Below are 14,726 nucleotides of genomic sequence, written 5' to 3' on the forward strand. Positions count from 1 at the left end.
TTCCCACCATCAGTCATAGTATATCGGATCAGTAAAGACAGGGGGGACATTAGCTCTGAAAAATGCGACCGATTTTAGTGTAAATTTTTCTCTGTTTTTGTACACATTTCACGAGATATCTCCGAAACTACGTAGGTTGCTAATTTGAGGTTTTCGGTTGCCTTTTCGTTACTAAATTGGCTTTTATTTTGCATTTATATTTTTTGCTAATTCATTCTACAGTGGTAGAAAACAGCTAATAAACCCAAAAGTTTTTTCGGCGCGCTAGAAACATAGGAAATGTAATGCCCCTGAGTAAAGACCATCCTTAAGTTCTAGAAGTAAAAAAAAGCTTATGTATAGGAGGGTGTCAAAGACACCCGTAGGGAACAAAGTCAACCCCACTTACGGTTCTGAAAAACAGGAATAAAAGTCACACCTTGATAAAGAAAAGAAAATATAAGTTGTTTAGTAAGTTAATATGTTTGATTAGTAGTAAAATATAACCTTATTAGTAGAAAAAAATCTATAAAAGATTTATTTTGACTTGCACAATATTCAATAACTTTTTCAAGGTTTTTCAAGGTCAAAAAGTTATAAGGGCTCTATAGATTGTATTTCTCAACCGAATAGTATCATGTTTGGCTCGTTGAAAAGGCCTAGGAATTTCTGACAAGTATGAACGGTTAAAGCAACCAAGCGGATATAAACCGGTAATGAACCGTTTATAAAACGATAAGCATCTTTAGTCCGAAAATCATCCACTGGTAAAAATAAAAGGGTCAAATTGATCCAACTAATGAAAATGAAAGAATCACCGAGGATCCTTTGAAAGTATCCCTGTTTTGACACTTATTAATCTCCGGAATAAAGGAATAAAAACAATGATAAAGTCATATTTGGTGTTCGCTCAGACGAGAGAAATATGGTATCAGTAATAAGTTCGTGATAAAACATAATCTAACGTGATAAATTTGCATACAAAATTTCAAGAGACACTAGTAATCCTTTCAGAGGTTCAAATATGATCCATCCTTTCGAAAAGGATCAATTTGACCCTTTTATTTTTACCAGTGTCTGTATTACTCACACTCTTAGAAAAGTTTAGACATCATTACTAATGAAAATTAGTTGATCGGGTGATTGTTGTCAAATCTATTTAAAATGGTTCTCATAATCTTAAAAAAAAATCTTATAATAATTTTATTAGTAGTGAGAACATAAGGCATTACGAGGATAATTTGCGGCAATTATTGCTTAATGGTTTCATACAATTATATTTGCTTGTGTTAATTAAATGAAATCGATATCCCAACTAATATTGGTCACTAATTCCATTTAGTTCTGACAACTAATGCAAATAAATGAGTCTAATGAAAAAGATATTGTAACTAATATTGGTCATATATTTCATTTAGTTACCCTACCTAAATATATGGATGGGTCTATGCTTACTATGTTTTATAGTTTCCATTACTGTATTTATATGAGGTTGTCAAGACTAAATTTTTCTAAAAGTGCGTCAGGTATTTCGAGCGATCTTCTGAGTGATTTAAAAATCGGTTTAAATCGGTTGTGAACTATTAAACGGTAAAGGATGCGAAAGTACTTTTGAGGTATACCATCTGTTCATGAGTTGAAGCATTTTGCATAACTCTACCGCACTCATTCAGTTTCAAAATTAGATTGAACTAAATTGAATTTGTTATGGCGTTTAAAAAAGAAGGAAAAGACTCCGAAAGAGTGGGATAGACACATGCAAAGCTTTTAAGAAAGAAAGGGATGTGAATTTTGATTATGAAATTTTTCTGATCTAAAAGGTGTGCCAGTGCCATTAGCTTTTTTTTAATTTTAAGTGATCAGTTAAACTCTGAAGTTTGTTATTAACTCTTTTTAAAAGTGTTTTATAAAATGATTATTATTTGTGAAAATTAGGAATAAATCTAATTTTGCTCGCACATCTTTTCGATTTAGTGAACTTCAATTTCAACTCAATGAAAATCGGTTGTCAGTAGATGAATGTCAATTTTAATTTGTCAATCGTTGCTGCTAAGTAATTCATTTATTATCAGAGTGAATATAGCTTTTCTACACAAAACGAGAAAATTAGTCATTAAAGGGCAAGAATTTGTACTAAAAACTCTATTTATTCTTTACTATCTTACAATTTCTTGAGCTTGTTTTTGTTTTGCGGATGTCAAAGTACGATTCTTCGATTTGGGTTGCCACTTACCAGAGGTCATCTACAAAATTATTAATGATTTCAATTTGCCATAAGAAAATTCAATATCTTTTTTTTTATAAAAAATATTTCACATGTTTATCTCACTTCTTGTTGGTATCACTTTAAATTTAATTTAGATTTCGATGCGAATGAGTAGAATAGAAATACCCAATGTCGTTGAGAAATAAAGGGGTAGGAAATTTTGATTTCATGATTTTTTCTGATTTAAAAGATGTGCTGGAAGCATAAATATTATACTTTACTTTTTGAAGTTCAGTGTATCATCAATCAGCAAGAAAATTACTTCTCACAATTACTGATTAAAATCAAAAAACAAATGAGCAGTGGCAAAAATAAATTTAGTTTTACAATGCAAATTTAATTTTTTATTGCTCACCTGCCTTTCCGTCTTCAGAAATACAGGTAAACGACTTACTTATCTGCAGATGACCCATTAGTACTCGAAGGGTTACCCGATTAAAATTGGTATTTCTACTCCGCCAAAGCTTTTAGGTCAGGAATTTTCATGAAATCAAAATTGGTAACTCCGGTCTCAAACGTTTTAGATATCTGTCTCAGTCTGTCGTATTTAAAATTGTACTAAATTAATTTGAATTTGCTAAGATGTCCAAAATAAGAAGAGCGTGAAAGATTGGGATAGACATATGCAAAACGTGTGAGAGAGAAAGGGATGCAAATTTTGATTTAATGGAATTTCCCTAATACAAATGGTGTGCAGAAACCATTATTCACATAATTTGATTTTCAACCAATCCAAAATATTTTTGCCGATTAAACCTATCATAATGCATTGAGCAAAAAAAAATCACAGTCGAGAATATTAACCGAAACAGCAATATTGTCTTTCCAGTTGATGATTTTTTCAACCGATATCACAAAATTGGATAATTTTTCTGGTGCAAAATTGCCCAAAAAGACACGTTCAATTAATTAGCGCATGAGATAAAACAGAGATATTTATTTTCGATGGCTTTTTTTGTGGTTAATGTGTAAATTACATATAACATTTAAGCACTTTCCGCATAAATATTTCATAATTATTCCACTGCCATATTCTTACGATTTTTTTTCCATTTTGCTGTTTTTATTAAGTACTCAGTAAATATGGTGTTTAATTTAAAACTGTTCACGATGGAGAGTTTAACTGGCAGTCTTTCACGATTCTGTGGTCGAAAGTTGTTGACATGCAAAGGAGTAAAACTTATTTATTGGCAATTTCTTCGCAAATGGAAAATTTAATGTAGCAGCAATTGAAGGTAAGGAAGTATATGGCGAGTACCAAGAGTATACCTAATGTTTCTGGCCGCATTACATTGAGTGATTACAAAAAGTCGTGGATTTTTCTGCATAAAATTGTTCTTTTGCTTGATTTAGTCATTTTCATAGAAGGTTTTTAAAAATCTTTTAATGATGTTCCTCACTTGGTTCACTTAAATAAAAACAAAACCAAGAAAGTTTACTATAGAATGAATACATGAATATTAATATATTTTGAATAATTGTGTTTTATGATATTCAGAGACTCTTATGCACTAATTGAAGCTTTAATTTTTTCTTTATGGTTGGATTTTCACTTGAATGTTAAACCAAATTTTCTTGCTCTAAATAAGTCATTAAACTAAATTTACAGACATGGTAAAGCTTTGTTTAGGTAGTCATGGTGCATTGTTAAACCCTCTAACCTTGAATTCAATCTTCAAGCCTCAATTAGGCCATGAAAAGCTTTGAGAAGTCTGAGAAATGGAATAATTGTAAAACTTAAGGTGCTCGCATATCAATCCTGAGTCTATTGTAAAGATTGAAAATAAATAAAACTAAATAAATCATAATTAGGGTGGAATCACCAGTTCTCGCCAGTGCCCCACTTCTCGCCACTTACATTGAAATCGCTATTTTTCGCAATTTATGAAATAAATGAGTCGCAATTTTTTTGTATTGTTTCTGCTTCTACGCATAGAATCGAAAAATAATAATTATTCGTTTTGGATTCACGATTTTGATCACTTTTTAGAGCAATATTTTAAGCAAGTGCATCGAATCCAACATCTCTTACCAAATGTACTAAGTGTCGTCAAATTTTCATCAGGCCAAAAATACCTATTTGGGTAAATAATTTGTCTATTGAATATTTAATTGCACTTGTGGAATACATAAAATTTGTATTTAGTCAATTAATATTTCATTTTATATTATTTTTGTATAAAAATGAAGCATGGCGAGAAGTGGTAATATTCTGGAATTGATTTTACCACCTGTCGCCATATCTTTTCAATAGGCGACGCTAACTTCACTTCGTACATTCTCAGTTGTCAAATCTGCATTGTTTACTTTCTGCAAAAGCCCCATAATTTGATTTCTCAAATAAAAGTGAAGAAAAATCATTTAAAGAGAGTAATAATTAAGTGATCACAAGGAAAGAGAAATGGTGAATGTATTCTTTTCATAGCATTGCCTAAAATAACCGAGTGTGGTTCTTTTCAAGTGGGTGGCGAGAAGTGGTTACAAATTTTACAAAACTGGCGAAAAGTGGTAAAAAGTGGCGACGAAATGGTTATTTTTGCATTATTAATAAAAATCAGTTTTTTAAGTAGTCCAGCGTTATGTTCTAGGATTATTGTTTTCACGTATCTAGAGCCAATACATCTAAGTAACTTTGTGTCAAATTTGACTTATCTTGTAACAAGGATTCAAAAGTTATGATTAAATGAATTTAATTTTTTCCTAAACATGGCGATAGCCGGTTATTCCACCCTAAATTGATTAATTTAAAATAATTATTATAAAAATATTATTATGATAAATTATCTACACCGATCTATTGAAAATGTTTTTTTTAATTAAACATAAATAACTCAACTACATTTATGTACATTTCCATTATTAATATATTATTATAAATATCCAGTTACATAAAACCCATTTCAATTAAATAAATCTTTTTGATTTAGTGAAATTCAGTTAATTGAAGTTTTTCCTCTTACTCTGTAGTAAAAACGTTATGCTGATTATGCTGCTCCTACACCTTTTCGATTTAGAAAAGAGTATAAGCACTTTTCAGTGTCTTGATCTTGATTTCGATACTTATGTATTTTTTTGTATAAAAAAGGGAAATGTTGTATAAAGATGCATTAACCCTTTAAGGACGAATGGGACACCGATGACCCAAAAGTAAAAAACCAATTTTTCAAGTTATTTAGAGGACAAAATAACTTTCTAAAGGCAAAAGATTGTTTTTGTTTTTGGGACATCGGTGTCCCACTCGTCCTTAAAGGGTTAACTCTTTCCTGGTAACTTTAACCGGTGACAAAAAAAGTATTTTTTTACGGCCATTTAAAGTTAAGTTTTGCTCTAAAGTCAGAAAAATGAATTTTTCTGATAGGGGAGACCGGGGCAGAATTAGCCAGCAAATGATATTTTTCATTGCGTATAATTTGTAGAAGAAATGTGTGTATCAGTCTGATAAACATTTCAATGAATAGGAAGAAAAATATTTAGTTAGAATAAATACTGTTTTCCTCAACATTCCTTCTAAGGCACGCTATAACATCCCGCTATCTAATACCGTGAGTAACTTCCCCGTCCTCCCCTACCTAATTTTTGAACCTTTCGTCCTTAAAAGATTAAAGCTTTACGTCTCTACTAAACCAGGTGGCTTCCTGAAAATTTTTGGGTATCTAAAAAAAAGGCTGTTTTGTAACAATGTATGATCCAGTATTTTCCGTCACTTTATGGGAAAGCTTGCTACCTTCGGACGACTCAAGCTTCGAACAACTTTTTTTTTTCTATGTTCTTAATAGATTTGACTCCTCTCTAAAAATTTGATGCATTGAACTAGCTTGATATTATAATGGGTCAAATTCATTAAAAACATATTGAAAAAAAATGAATTGTTCGAAGTTTGAGTCGTCCGAAGGTAGCGTGCTTTCCCCTATATACATTTTATGGCCATTCTTCCTTTTTGCCATTTGTTTTCAATCGAATTTTTATTAAATTAAGGGAAACTTTTCATAAATGAACAAAGCTGGTGGGCACAGAGAGAAGAAATTATTAGTCCCTCGCGGTACAACGCAAATTGAAATCGCATGGGACAGTTTTCCAAAATAATTTTCCCGCACCTTAAAAATGGATTAGTTAGCTACCCGAAATTTTGAATCAATAAATCACTTACATAAACGGAAACAATATCGAATCTAAGCTTGAATTAAAAATTAAAAGAAACAATAGAAACACCACAGTAAAATATTTAAATAACATAAAAAAGAATAAGACAATTATTAAGAAATATCAATAAAAAACGATTTTTTCGCTTTAAATCTGCAAGGTGTTCCACGTGCAAGAGGTATGGAAAAATCCTTGAAAAAAGTACTTACACAGCTGTTTTCGCCACATCTGAATATTACCAAATATATATACACATATATTTGAAAACTTCACGTACCGTTAACAATAAAGATTAGCACTTAATTTAACTAAAATTAGCCAGAAATATGACATAAATGTTAAACAAAACGAATAAACAACAGTCACTTCATTGTGTTTTTCATTGGAAAACATGGTCGATCGATGAAAAATTCAATGATGAAAAGTTACACTTTCAATTTTTGAATGGATTTTCGCTTTATTTGGAGCAAAATTAACTAAATAATGAAACTGTAGTATAGAAAATATATAAATATAATAATTTAGTACTGTATTTATCATGAAAACAATAACATTTCCATTTGGAATAGAGAAAATTTCCATTTAGAGCAGGTTTTGCATTAGCTTAATTTACCCTAGCACCATTTTATCAGGAAATAGGTACATCTTTTAGATTTGGGGCTATTTCATGAAATCAAAATTCACATCCCTTTCTTTCTGCTACGCTTTGAATATATTTATCTTATTCTTTTGAACTCTTCTTCTTTTTTTTAATCGCAATAAATTCAATGTAGCTCAATCAAATTTTGAGTGCGATAGAATGAGATAGACATATGCAAAGCGAGTGAAAAAGAAAGGGATGTGAATTTTGATTTCATGAAATTGTCTTGATTTAAAAGGTGTGTCGAAGACATAAGAACTCTGTTTAGTTTAAAGCTGCTTCAATTCAAAGTTGCCCGACTTACTACTAAATATCGAATTACAGTGCCCGCTTTGTAATCCGGATGATTGGAAGACAATATGACAGTTGTCCGCTTCGTAATCCGGATGGATTTTTTGAATTTGTTCAAAGTCTCGAAAATATAATACAAGTTTTTTTTGTAGAATTAGAATAAAAGTTTTAAAGAAGATTAAAAAAACATAACTATAGAAAATTCTAAACTATTATACTTGATTTATTAAACAAAAACATCACAGGATAATTCATTTTTATTCCTGAACATACATGCATACCCTCAAAATGATTTTAAATGCAACCGTCGACATCTCGTCCGGATTACGACGATCCGGATTAGAGAGCGGGTACTGCATATACATTTCGATGTCTCAAAAACTGACATTTTATCTGGTGGTAAACGCATTTCACTAAATTGAAATTCACTAAATCAAAAAGGTGTATGTTCAGCACTAGAATTTTGGAAATAAGAAGAATTTAATTCTTTTTTTTTTGATCATGATTTCGGAGCTAGTAAGTGTAATATCTTCAACAACAGGATATTTCATTTACGAAACTAAATATAAATTATTAGGATTTCAAATCCTCCTGCAACTGTAATAAATTTCATGTTAGTGAAAGGATTAGGGACAATAAAGAGTTCCTTCCACCGGAAGTTTGTGATGCAATATCTGGCTTTTTATAGTGCAGATGCATCACTCCCAGAATTTCATTTCCTCACATCCTTTTCCAGCTCAACAAGCCAATTCAGGACGACAGCCGAAAGTTAATCCCTTTCATGTCACTAATTGTGTGTTTGGGGGATCGGTTTTTTTTTCTGTCCTGGAAGATTTTTCAATGGGACCTCCAGCGTTCGATGATATTTTCATTTTATATATTGCAGAAAATGGTGAAAAGAAGAGGAAAGGTGCATTCATCGCGTGTTTTTGAGAGATTTCTTAACTAGAGATATTTATGTTTATTTTGCAATCTCCCCCTTCATTTTTTTTTATTTTTCTTTTCTTTTGAATAACCGGCCTCTGATTCCCGAATTATTGTTGTGACCTCAAAAAGATCATTTGTGCCAAAGGGATCTCTTTCATCCTATTTTGCAATGATCATGCTTTGATTTTTTTTTGAGCCTTGGGAAAAAATTTGATTCAATGGAGGAGAAAAAGTCACCCGAAATTCCACCAACAAAAGGACATTTTATCTAGGTTTGTGGGTTTATTTGTTGTAGAAAAAAAAAGTGTCCTAGTTGATTTGTGCGAAAGTGAATTATGGTCTAAGGTGTAGCGTTTGATCTTTCTGCGCCAAAGATAGTTTTTTGGGCTATATAAGAGAAAAAAAAATAAGAAAAAAGTCAAAATGTTTTGACTTTTAAATCTTCCTTGAATACAGTTGCCGCCAAATGATGGTTTTTTTTCTTGTACTGTAACCGTGTGTTCGGTGTTGCCCACAAGAAATCACCCTCGAGTTCTTCTCTCGAATGTGTTGTGTGTGAAATGGAAACGGCAAGAGAATCAACGTGGGTGGCCCCATTTGGAGGATGCTGGATGCTGTGTTGTGTTGCAAGATAAAGCGGATCAGAAATTGTTACCTTTTATTGCGGTGGTTACAAAACGACACAACAAATCTCCCTTTTTTTTTGCTCCTCGCTCTCTTATACCTTCTCTTCCCAATTCTTCATTGATTTTTCAGGAGGTTGTCACTGTGGTGTGCCTTGCTCTCTCACCTTGACGTCTTTGGTGGAGAAACAATTGATTTGAGGGTGTCACAAATTATTGTTTGGTAAACTTTTACCGAATTGACAACAGTGCACCACAGGGATGCACCATTTAGTGGAGGAGATATGACAAAACAAGGACACTTTGCCGGTCCTCCGACGACAACTTTAAAGGATACCGCCATCTCACCAGAGATACCTCATTCCCAGGTTAGTCCTCTTATGTCCCTCCCTGATTTTTTTTTAGTGTTGTTTTTTTCCTTATCCTTTTGGGTGACTTACATAACAAATTGTCCCAGAGATATCGACAGGACTTTCTCATATTCCCTGGGAGTGATGTGAAATTGTTGATAATAGGATGCCTTCCTTATACATATCCCAAATACAATAGCTTAAACTAAAGGCGAGATAAATTTTCTAGAAAATTTGTTAACTGCACTTTGATAATTTTTAAATATAACAGAATTACAAAAGAATTGAGAACAGTTGCGAGCGCCACTCGTGGCAGAAAACACTGCCCTCATGCGGATGAAAAGGTTGTCAATGTCAGTGAATTCTCGGAAAATTTGTTAATTTAGATAATATACAATTGAGATATTCAGGACTTGAGATGGATATGTTATAGATACAGGCAGGGTAAGTGTGCCAAATTCCGGCCAGCTTGCAATTCCGGCCACCTTTTTTGTTCCTCGAATTTCCATGATTTTTTAGTTTTTACATACTCTAGAGATTATACAATGCAAAAGAATAACAAAAAATGTAGCTTTGACAAACGAGATGACGCGAAAAAAACATTGGAAGAATTCCCGAAGGGCAAGGAATTATGATAATAAAGGTGGCCGAAATAGGGCACCAAAGCTATGTCTACATTTTTATTCATTTTAAAATGTATTAAGAACGATTTTAAAGTAAATAAAGATGGTAAACTGTCTACAAGGTTCTAAGCAACACTTCTAAAGTAGAAGGAATGAAAAAAAAATCATTTTCTATTAAAGATATTACATTTCAAACTTGAGACTTTGGCGCTTGCATGCAACTATGCCCAAAATTTGGCACACTTACCCTATATGTTTTCTTTAACTTCTAAAAAAATCATCAATTACAGTTTGCAAACTTTTAATGAAAAAATAAATTTTTATTCGATTTTTTAACAAGTTTTAAGGGAAGTGACCGACTCAGTACTTGTTAATCTGCCTCAGTTAATAGTCAAAATGTAAATTTTACCCAAAAAGGCCACAGAAAATTGTACAGTAATTTGGTAAAAATGGTCAGTAGGGAATAGTAGGGCAAGATTGAATTGGGATAGCTTTAAAATTGGGCTTTTTTCTCGTTTTAAATGAAACTGGACCTTACTGACTCCAGCACGCCATTTAGATCAAGAAAATTTCATGAAGTCGAAATTCGAATACCTTTCTTTCTCACACACTTTGTATATCTCTATCTCATTCTTTCGCACTCTTCTTCTTTATTTAAACGTCATACGAAATTAAATTTTGTTCAATTTACTATTATATAATTCAAATCTCAAAATAACCTTCCCGATTTGAGAGCTCTCTCCGGCTGAGGTTTTTTCTCTAACGATTCGAAGGTAATCTCAGACAGAACTTACCTAAAAATCCATTGGAAGTTCGAACGTTTAAACAAACTGACAAGTTTCATAAAATTGATTAACTTCATGACAAGACATTTCTTTCAATGAATTTGGAATTAAAACGTTTTGTCATCTTTCCACAAAACTATACAAAAATTTACTTTTTGCAGAAAAGGTTTAGGGTAACGTGTGGTATTTCGGGATACTTTCTAGCACTTTCAAGTTTCAAACAGCTTAACGAGTTTTCAAATTATTTTTTTCTTTGTTGATACAAATATTTATGTTCCTTATGCTATCCAGAATAAGATTCTAATTGAAAAATGTTGAAAAATGCATAATTTTTTTTTATACAAAATAGCAAAAAATGTAAAAAAGTAAAAATGGTATATTTCGGGACAGTTACGTATTTCGGGACAGACAAAGGTCGCTATTATGCAAATAAATTTTACCAAGCCTGATTATTTACCCTTGAGTAGAAGGTCTAAACTTCACTCTTCATAAAAATTTTATTTAAATTTAACTTGTAAAGTGACTTAAATCGAAAAAAACTAAGCACTGTTTGTTGTTGAAGGTTTTGTAAAAAGTGGAATGTGACACTCACAATTCACGCGTATTTCACGCTTTAAATTAAATAAAATTTAAGAAGTTTTATGTTTATCTGATAGGTAAAGAGCTTAATATTTTATATAGAATTTAAAAATAATTAGAAAATAAATATTTATAGCATTTTTGATGTGTCCCAAAATACCTATATTATATCCCGAAAAGCACATTGTCCAGAAATACCACACGTTACCCTACACACTGTTGTTGACATTGTTGGCGATTGAAGTTTGAAAAACACCGGAATTCGAAATGGCAGAACAATCAGCGCTAATACGGCGAGTACGTGAACTTGCACTTTAGGCTTCCGCTGAATTTTCGAAAAGGCTTAGCTTGGCTTCAGACTGCCTCCTCTCGTTCAGTAATAACCTTCCCCATTTGAGAGCTCTCTCCGGTTGAGGTTTTTCTTTTACCGATTCGAAGGTATATCAGAGAGAACTTACTTAAAAACCCGTTGGAAGTTCGAACGTTTAAATCGACGAGTTAGAGAAAAGTGAGCAAGTTCATGAAATGGATATTTATCTAAATAAAATTACACTTAAGACGTTCAGCCATCCTGAAATTCCACAAAACTACACAAAAATTTACTTTATGCAGAAAAGGTTTGTACACTGTTTTTGACATTGGACGATTGAAGTCTCAAGAAAATCGAAATTCGAAATGGAAGAATAATCAGCGGTAAAGCGGCGAGTACGTGAACTTGCACTTTATGCTTTCGGTAGATTTTCGAATAGGTTTAGCTTGGCTTTGGAATGGCTCTGTCTCTTCGAAAGGTTATTACCGAACAGAGCCATTTTGTCTTTTTATTTGTGTTATGCTCTTGCAATATCAAATAAGTAACATACTTATCAGTCCTGGGATCTCAGTGGCGCAATATGCAAGACCGTTTTGGATCTTGGGCGGATGAAATCTCTGACTCGACTCACAAAGTTGTGAGTTCGAGTCCTGCCCGATGTAAGCAACTGAATGTCAGAAAAATACATTTTCACTGTGATAAAACTCCTGGCGCTCCTGGGCGGTCTATACATGGACTTAGCAGATTCTTCCATTACGGAATATAACAGCAGTATATATAGCATGATTACATTGTAACAAAATATTCCAATACGATTAATAATAATAAAATCCTTCAATTAAAAGCAAATAGTAAAAAAGAAATTTAAACATTGTTTTCATTATTTATTGGTAGTTTCTATGGCCTATTCTTTAACAAAATGGACATAGAGAGGGATCATAAGGAGGAGGTTCCATGTATAGATCTGTAAAAAAAAAGTCTTCAATGCCGAAGTAATAAAAATTATTAGGGGAAAGTGCCCATGCTTTACACGGCCCCAAGCTTTACAATGACTAAATTTTTCGTAGGTTTTCTAATAAATGTGACTCATCTCATTCATATTTTAAAAACTAGGGGAAAATGTCTTGTTTTTAAAATATATTGCGGAGTCGCATTTATTCAGAAAGGAAAAATTTAGTCATTATAAAGCTTGGGACCGTTCAAAGCATGGGCACTTTCCCCTACAGTTTTCTGTGTTATGGTGTCTTGTCTACACATTAGAAGCAAATTTCGTCAAAAATTGCCTTTTTAAAGAAATTCTGACGTTTCTGCCTACAATGACAGGGGATTTTTTTAAAAATGCATTTTTTAATGAAATTGCTCCTAGTGTGTAAGGGCCTTAAGAGAAATTTTCTTTAAAATGGCATTTTTTTAAAGAAATTGCTCCTAGTATGTAGAGGCCATTATGGAAAATATGAATTACCACGGAACAGTCTGCCAAAAGACCCTATCCGAATATTCCATCTGGGTTAGTACATAGAATGCACTCAGGATCAAAAATCCTTAATACTTTTTAATAAAATTAAATATATAGTTTTTCTTAATTATGTTGAGATGGAAAATATTAATTACCATGGAGAATTCTTCCAGAAGGCCAATGCCGATGTATAACATAATGACGCATACTCTGGCTCACTTTTAAAATGAAGAGAGAAAAAAAATGCGATGACCACATGCAAATTTTTCAAAATTAGTTTTTTTTTTATTTTATGTAATAGAAAGAACAGAAACCTTATCTAACTTTACCTCCTAAGAAAAGCACCATAGTAAGTATTCGTACCAAAAACCACTTCATTGAATTAGAAAAGAAAATGAAAAATTATAATGAATAACTTTAATAAATCAGGGTTTTTAAAAGAAATTTTTAATTAAAAAAGCTATAAAAAAACATATAACTAAATGGTAATAATTGAAAATGCAATTGTTTAGTGTGATTAAGTGTGTTGAATCGTAATAAAAATGATTCAGACTTCAGACTCATTAGAAATAATTCAAGTTTCCGGATCTTTTGGCAATTAAATACGAAAAAATGAGGTCCTCATAGATAGTTAAATATATAGTTAGTTAGGTAATAGATAGGGTAAATAGAGGTAATTTGGAACCATTTACAATTTGGGACATTTGAGATTTTCTCACCGTTTTAGAAATTCAAAAGGAAGAAAAGCTGTTTCTGTTCTTCTTAATCGCCTTTTTCTTCTATTTCGCGGTCTTTGTTTTCTTTTTCTCATCTGAAACAATGAGAAATTCTCAAATGTCCAAAATTATAAATGGTTCCAAAATACCTCATTTTACCCTAGTTAAATATCTTAAGAGAAAGATGTTCTGAGCAGACTTTAGTAGATTTTTTTTACTTTTTGAAAATTATGCAATATTTTTTCCCATTCTTTCGTTTTAGGTCTAAGTATTTTTAGATCGTATATACCGTAGATGAAGCTTTAAAGAACTTATAGAAAAAATTAATAGAAGTGGCATTTTTTAAGACTATATTGCGAGGGATGATAAAAAATAAATGATAAAAATATTAAAAAAAAAAGAATAAAAGGATTTAGTAAGAACCACCGAAATATATTTTTCCATTTTTTTGTAATGCGTTACAAGTCGCCTAACAAATCCTAAAGGACAAACTATTTTTTTTTAATAATGATTAGATTATATTCATTTATTATTTGATAAATGCTTTAATGGCGGAACTGGTAAAACCCAGACATGAGGTGGGTTTGCAGCTGCAATGAAATACGAAAATAATAATATTTTGTTCAGTAAATAGCACAGAAAATTAATATAAAATATTATTCTATGAGCTTTATGCCCAACACACAATAACTTTTGTCTAATAAACATGTTTTTGATATTTCAATGAGAGTGAGTGAGATCTAGATCTAGTCATCTCGCTCATTCTCATGGCAAATTTTGAAAACATGTTTACAAACAAAAGTTATTGTTCGCTGGTCTTTATGCATTAAATTGCGAAATGTTATTATTTACGGTAGTAATATAGGGTGGTTCGGAATAATTTTAAATTCGGAATTTTCCCTTGTCTCCATTTGGAATTATTTGTTTTCAATAGAAGTTTTTGTTGCATTTAAGGATTTTTCAAATTATATCTAAAGAATTTTCACTAAACAGTAACATTCTAGAAGAGTCAAGGAGCAAATTTATGTAATTCTCTTCAGT

Source organism: Phlebotomus papatasi, chromosome 2, assembly GCF_024763615.1.
Source record: "Phlebotomus papatasi isolate M1 chromosome 2, Ppap_2.1, whole genome shotgun sequence".
Taxonomy (NCBI): Eukaryota; Metazoa; Arthropoda; class Insecta; order Diptera; family Psychodidae; genus Phlebotomus; species Phlebotomus papatasi.